The sequence below is a fragment of the Teleopsis dalmanni genome, chromosome 2, assembly GCF_002237135.1.
Source record: "Teleopsis dalmanni isolate 2A chromosome 2, ASM223713v2, whole genome shotgun sequence".
Lineage (NCBI taxonomy): Eukaryota > Metazoa > Arthropoda > Insecta > Diptera > Diopsidae > Teleopsis > Teleopsis dalmanni.
In genome coordinates this window covers 209043567-209050819 of record NC_051847.1, presented here as the reverse complement: position 1 = coordinate 209050819, position 7253 = coordinate 209043567, and the positions used below count along the sequence as shown (strand labels likewise).

The 7253-nt window shown below is 31.3% G+C and overlaps 1 long non-coding RNA gene across 1 annotated transcript; it reads left to right on the top strand.

Annotated features, from left to right (window-relative positions):
* Positions 1-6: 6 nt before the first annotated feature.
* On the top strand, positions 7-391 carry LOC119683524. The gene is made up of 2 exons (XR_005252655.1): positions 7-114; positions 183-391. It is a non-coding gene; the product is annotated as an uncharacterized LOC119683524 (long non-coding RNA).
* Positions 392-7253: the final 6862 nt, after the last annotated feature.

Here is a 7253-nt window from a genome sequence, read left to right as displayed (position 1 = left end):
AACATTAATAGTCTACCGCAAGATCTTAAGAAAATCGTTAATGAAGTGGAAAGTGGAAAGCGAATAATTGTTGACAACGACGGGGATTATATACAAATTCCAAACTGCGGAAAGGTAGATTTAATCATTTTTTTTAATAAACAATTTGAGACAATATAAATTCTTTTTATAACATATTTTAGAGATCTGCACAAAAAAAAGTTATCGAGCAGGAGCAGCCACTACAGGAACCACCAACACCAACCCCATTGAATAAATTGCCTGTTTTATGTTCCGTACTGCTAACTTGCATCGTTATAGTAATTATTTTGTATCTCTACTGAAACGATATTAAGTTGGATCTTCAGAAGCGTCTATTCTTGATGGGTTATAAGAAAATCGTTTTCACACAGAAGCAACGACTAGAACCACCAAATCGGATGACTATTAACTGCCTGTTGCGTATTGTGTAATGGCGATTTTCTAATGTAGCGATGTGAAGTTAGGACTTCAATAAATCATGCGATTAGTTTTTTGTTATACTTTAGGATGACTATTACTTGCCTGTAGTGTATTGGATGATGGCGATTTTCTAAAAAAACGATGTGAAGTTAGGACTTCAATACATCTTCTCGCGACTAGTTTTTTGATATACGTTGATAAATATATTTTATACTAATTGAGTAAATATGCAATAATAAATAAGCATTTCAATAGCATAAATAAAAAAAAAAGAAGTTTTTTTATCATTAGTTCATATGGATTCAGTTTTAGTTGCTACACAAAACTATTTGCACGCATACGCCCATACCTTTATCATCGGTCAATCACATTTTTGAGTGAGCGTAGGGGTTGGAGTGAGACTATGGACTCTACTTTCATTTTGAAATATAACTTTCAATGCACTTGTAGAATATGTATGTCGCCTCATGTTTCCAACCTTGCCCATATCAATGACTATCACCCACTAAAAAAAGAGAATGAAATTGGCAAGTACATCAGTGCAATGAAATGTACAACCATGAGGAAGTAAAGGTTCTAGTAAATTGAATTTTTTTTTTCAGACTCTTCATCGATTTATTGTCCGCTATAAATTTTTTTTAAAATCCTTAATTTTTACTGCTTTTTGATAACATTTTTATACAGATAACAACTCTAAAATAAAAATCATTAAAAGAATTATTTGACTTTATATACCATATGTACGTGTATATCCATTTTATCACTTTAATTGCCATTATCCTGTAGCGTATAAGCATTTTATTTGTGTTAGTCTTTCAGAGACTTAATGTCGAATTATACATTCATCAAACAGAATTGTTCATGTGTCATGCATTAAGTATCCTTTCACGCCACTTTTGTTCATTGATTTGATTTACTGCTTATATCATCTGAGGCTTGAAACGCTTGAAGTAGGCGTCTCAAATTATAATAGATACTCAAACAAATTCACTTTTACGCATATATAGATACTTATGTATATGCGCATGTATGTATGTGTATATAATATATAAATATAAATATAAATAAAAACTGTATCAATATAGCCGCATGAACCTCTGCACCATTCAGACTGTTTTTGTACTCTTTGAGTTTGTTCACAATATGATAATGTTTGCTTAGGATAAACAATTCAATATGGGCAGAATAAAGTGAATTTACCGTTTTTCACGCTGTCAATTCAGAGGCTTTCTCTTCGCTTCAATATTTCCCATCGCTACTCGATTTTTTATATCTTTCGTATATGTAAACTGTCGAAACTTGTCTTTTTTTGTATCTTTTATATTTGATTTCTGCTTGGATAAGTGATTGATGTACTCTTGTCTGCTTGTAGGAGTGTGAAATTTTTATTTGCTCAGTTAACCAAGCAAATAAAACGAAAATATTTATTACTGTTTACTCTTGTATGTTAAAATAAAACAGAATTGAAATTTAATACTTTAATTACAAAATAATTTATATATGAATTATTTTAAATTACAAAAATGTGTTTTAATCTAAAAATTTTCTCTAATCCACAATCAAATTAAATATTCAAAACAAAAAAAATTGAACTTGCATTTAAAAGTAAGCCTAAATGTGATTATATTTAGTTTACATATAAAATTAATATTCTGTTATGTTAATCTTAAATAATTGTAATAAAATTTTATAAATACAAAATAATATACATACAAACATATCAACACATATATGAAGACTCGCATGTTCTTCTTCTTATTTGACACTAGAGTGAGAACCTTGGTCTCCCTAAGAAGGTTGCGTAGCGGTAAAATTTTTCCGATGCAAATTTGCTGGCCTTGCGTTCAACACACAATCTGGAGCGCGAGATCTCCTTATTTGCTAACCTCGAGATAGGATTGATGTTTAGTAGTTAGAGCATTTACGCTCAACTATATATTTTCAGGTTCTATCGCATGTTATGTAAATTAATATTTTAAAGGTTAGAGAGAAACTTTCTAGAGCAACAATCATCATAAGTCAAATTTTGTTAGTTCAAGAGAGGTGTCTAACCAGTAAATAAAATAAACAAAAATTTAACTTTAGAAATTCATACCTTAAAAAATGATACTCGATCTACAAAGATGTTTGACAACAGAGATGTTCGATCAACAGGAGTTTTCGATTAGCGGTGTTATCCGATTGACAGTGGTATTTGAACAAGGATTTCGATCAATAAAAATGTCCGATTAATAAATGGATCCAATCACTATGGATGTCTGAACAATTAAGAAATCAAATGATCAACAGGGGTGTCCGATCAAAAGAAATGTCTGATCAGCAGGGCTTATTTATAATTAACAGAAAAAATGCTATCATAAGTAATATAACAACAACTGGGAAATTAATCAACAGAGATACAGTTCAACAGGGGGCCCAATTATTAGAGGTTATCCGACAACAATGGGTTTCTCAGCACATAGGTGAATATGGGTATCCAATCAATATAGGTGTCCAAAAAATAAGGGTGTCGACAATAAAGTTGTCCGATCAACAGGGATTCCAATTAACAGTATAACCCATCAACAGGGGTATTTGATCAAAGGCGTGTCCGATCAACATGGGTGTTCGTAAACAGGAGCGTTCCATCCCCTAAAATAGCTAAACCTCCTTTTGTGCCGCATAAATTATTTATTATTTCCTAGAAAGTTTTATTTGTCATAAAATACATGTACTCAAATCTCCGAGTTTTATGCTCATAAAAGATTCAGTTTGAAGTACTTTTCACCACTGATGCAATTAATTTTATTTATTTATTTAAATATTGTATTTCAATGAAAAGATAGATGACTAACAAAGTCCAAAAGTGAAGAGCTCTAAAATATTTGCGTTTCAACCAAATTCTCTTATCATCCAACGGCAGTGCAGAAGTCCAAATGTAAATAAAATTTTAAACGAGAAAACGAGAAGTTGTTAGCAACTTCTAAGCACCACAATGACCTTCTGATACTGGATGACATTCGTAGAAATGCAATATTTCAACCGAATTCGGAGGCTACGGAAAAAAGTAGTACGTAATCTGAAAACAAACTGGCGTGGGAAACTGAAATTGTAGCGATTCTGTGTAGTACCGCGTTTTTATTTTTGTCAAATAATGTCGCTACTCAAACGCCTGCCGCTGCGCCCAGCTCACAGCATCTCACATCTCAGTGCCTCTGTATCTTTTTATGCGTTCGTTAATGTTTTTCTTTAAACTGCATTTGCATGAAAATTAATTTGTTTGCTGGGAGAAAACATCGAACGTCGAAAGGTGCTAATTACGCGTATTTGTTGCAATAAAAACTGTATTTTTACACATTTAGCATTTCACATTGTGCCTGAGACATGAATAGAATAATTTCAGAAATATTTACCATGGCTCATTTGAACTTCGTAACATTTTCACATTTCAATAAGTGCAATAAAACGATGGGAAAACTTACATTGCAAGTGAAAATACACAATGATAAGATTAAAGACTGTAAATTAATGTATAAAAGCTTTCTAATTAATGGAGTTTACGATTTTCTTATAATAGTTGGAGATGTTAAAAATCTATTTTTATGGCAAATATAGTAAAACATGTAAATTTTTTTTAAAAGTTATAATCATGTATTTTTTATTAAATTCAAAACGAAAATGTATTCAGTTGATCATATCAAGTTTATCTCAATTCTTGTGAAAGCTCACAAAAGCCCAAGAAATATAAAGTAGATAGCACAAAAATAATAATGAATAACTAAAATTGTTATATTATAATATAATCTGAACGGATCCACTAAAGATCGTCAGTATAACCTAACGTAACCTATTATAATATTAAAAACTTAAGTTAGATTAGGTTATACCGACGATCGCAGTGGGATCCACTTAGGCCCTTAGCTCCATTATGCTACCTATTGTAAAAAAACTTACTATATATAAATTATAATAAATATTGTCTATAAACTGCGTAGACAGTATTAGCATATTTACTGTAGTAAAAACTATATAAAGCGAAAATAACTCTGTCCTTTAAAATAACGTACTTTGATTCATTGTACTTTGCGGTAATCGATATATTTGTTTCAAAAAATAGGAACGAAATAATTTGCAGTCCAAACAAATTATATACGAACTATAAACTAATTAAATAAAAATTTGAATATTTCCTAAGACCACTGATGATGACTACTTGACAATACTCGAAACAGCGTTGTATAGTCAGCCAAACTTCAATAAATTAACTAAAATTTTCGTTGTTGTCTTTTCATTTCTATTCAAACTATTCTAACTTTTAAAAAAAAATTGTTTGAAATTCTAAAATTTGCTTATAATAACAAGTTTTGTTCTATTAATCCATCAATTTAGCATATAATTTGGATAAACATTACACGGAGAACTAACTGGCTGACATTTTTTAAACAATGTATGTATATCCATGTCCTCTAAGCTACTATAGAGCGCATAAACCCATAGTGTGAATTACATACATACGGAAGATGACTGCTTATTATAAGCCGAGTTCATAAGCAAACCTTTCCTGGACTTATCTTAGCTTCACATTAATTTTTGTCTTTAATAAAGCGACATTCATAAAATACCTCCTGTACAAAAGAAGTTTGGTCTAGAATTTCCTGACCACTTCAAAACAGTTACTTCCGATGCTATATTCTTCCACTCTTTCACTTGCCATAATCCGTAAAAAATGGATAAATCAAATCCCTTGCTATAATAGCGATGGACTTTATACCGACTTCTTGTCATCAAATTTGCGTTTTCTAATTTTTCTTTTAATTGGTTATTGTGAAACTTGAAATGAAATATTACAATAATATGGCAAAGTTCTCGGATTTTTTTCTTTAGTAAAAACCTTATGCATACAGTCCTCACTAAGACCATATTCGTCCAACATCATAAGTGTAGGCATTAAAAACCTTACATGTTTTCTAAAGACAATCTACTGGTTTTAGGGTATCTTTATATAAAGTTTCTAATGTTACTAGCAAACAGCTAGCTTGGTAAAATAAATAGCACTTTTTGAAAGACAGACTGCCACATTATCTTTCGTCTACGAGCATACTATTGCACATCTAATATTATATATGTAAGTTCGTCCTTACCCATGGTACTCAAGTTAAGGGAATCACATTCTCAAATATCTGTCCAACATGCCTTAAAGATGTTATGTGTTGTATTCAATATATAGTAATATATAGCGATATAGTAATAGCGATGGATATATTTCGGTATATTTTCACATAAAGTTTTCTGTCTCTTTTGTCCACTTTTGAAGGTTTAATTCAACCACACTTCTTGCGAGGAGGGCTACCGCAGGTACGACCTCTACCATACTATTGAATATACATATAATGTACAGATAAACATTTAAAAAAAATTATTAAAAGAATATAATATTTCTGATCCGTTTTTGAATATTTAAGCAATTTACTTTTAATCACCTCGTTTTAACTTTAAGTCCTTAAATTGTATAAATTAAGATTTGTGCACATTTTGTTTAAATCAAATTTAATACTCCAAGTCATTTCAAGTAGTTTTAATGGCCACGTGTCTCATAAAATTTAAATAAAAATAATATTTACTTCATTAAAAACACATAAAAGAGATTTGGGTTTTTAATAGCACAAAATACTGGGTTTTGAAACCTCAGATGATAAGGAAACCATTAACTGTCAAACAAGAAAGAAAAATAAAAAAAATGTGAAAAAAAATAAAAATTTCAAAATATACACAAAATATACACACACCCTATAAAAATACAAATTTAGCGTGTATTACATGAAAACAATGTCAACACTGAGATACGTAATTTAGCTATAGTCAAAGCATAAAAACAAATGTCCTTTGCAGTAGACGTGCTTTACCGCGCAATGACACCCCGCCAGGATCAGACTTTGATGTTAAAAACGTTTTCATTGACTTTTAAGCACATTCACGCTTCGTTACACGAACAATGGCAACGGCAGAATAAATGGGCCAATACCAGACATTGACATAGAACCTAAGTGCGGGGCCGAGCACCCAAAGGGCACATGTTTCACCTGCCAGAGTTGGCTATGTCACTTAGCCAGGGTTTCCATTATTATGTTATTTTCTTGCATATCGCATAAATATTGATTTTGGCATGTCAAAAGTTATTCTTGTTGGTGCTGGTACTGGTCCTGGTCCTGGTGCTGGTGCTGTTGGTACATGCTTTGTGGATGCTGTTGGCTGTATGTATTTAACATAACTGAATTTCCATGTTTATGTGGTGCCAGGAGCAACTCAGAATGTAAAATAAAATTCTGCATCAAACATAAAATGGAAATCATTCTGCAGCAGTTTATGTCGTCATGTTCGTGGTCAGTTTGTGATTGTATAAAAAGTTTTTTCCATTGGAGTGTAGGTATCCTTGAATGTACGCAATATTGTTTTTTAATCGTTTCCTGATTTTTTTTTCATTTTTTGGTGAACATCTCACAGATGTACAAGATATATGTATATAGGGGTATTGTGTTGTTGACAATTAAGTTTATTCATGAGTTTAACTTTTGGGCACACAAAGCAATTAATTTTGGAATTTATATTTTACACGAAAATCTACAAAGTTTCGTCATTTGACCCTTGGAATGGTGACTGTTCAGCACTTAAACATTAAAGACCACATCAAAATGTTACAATGGAAAACTTAGAAAGTGATTCCATCAAAATTTTGTTGTGATTCCATCAGTTCTAAACATTTTTACTGCAGTTAGGTGTGTCAGGCAGGAACTTTGTCATATCAATAACCGAAAAATTTAGACAAAACCCAATTT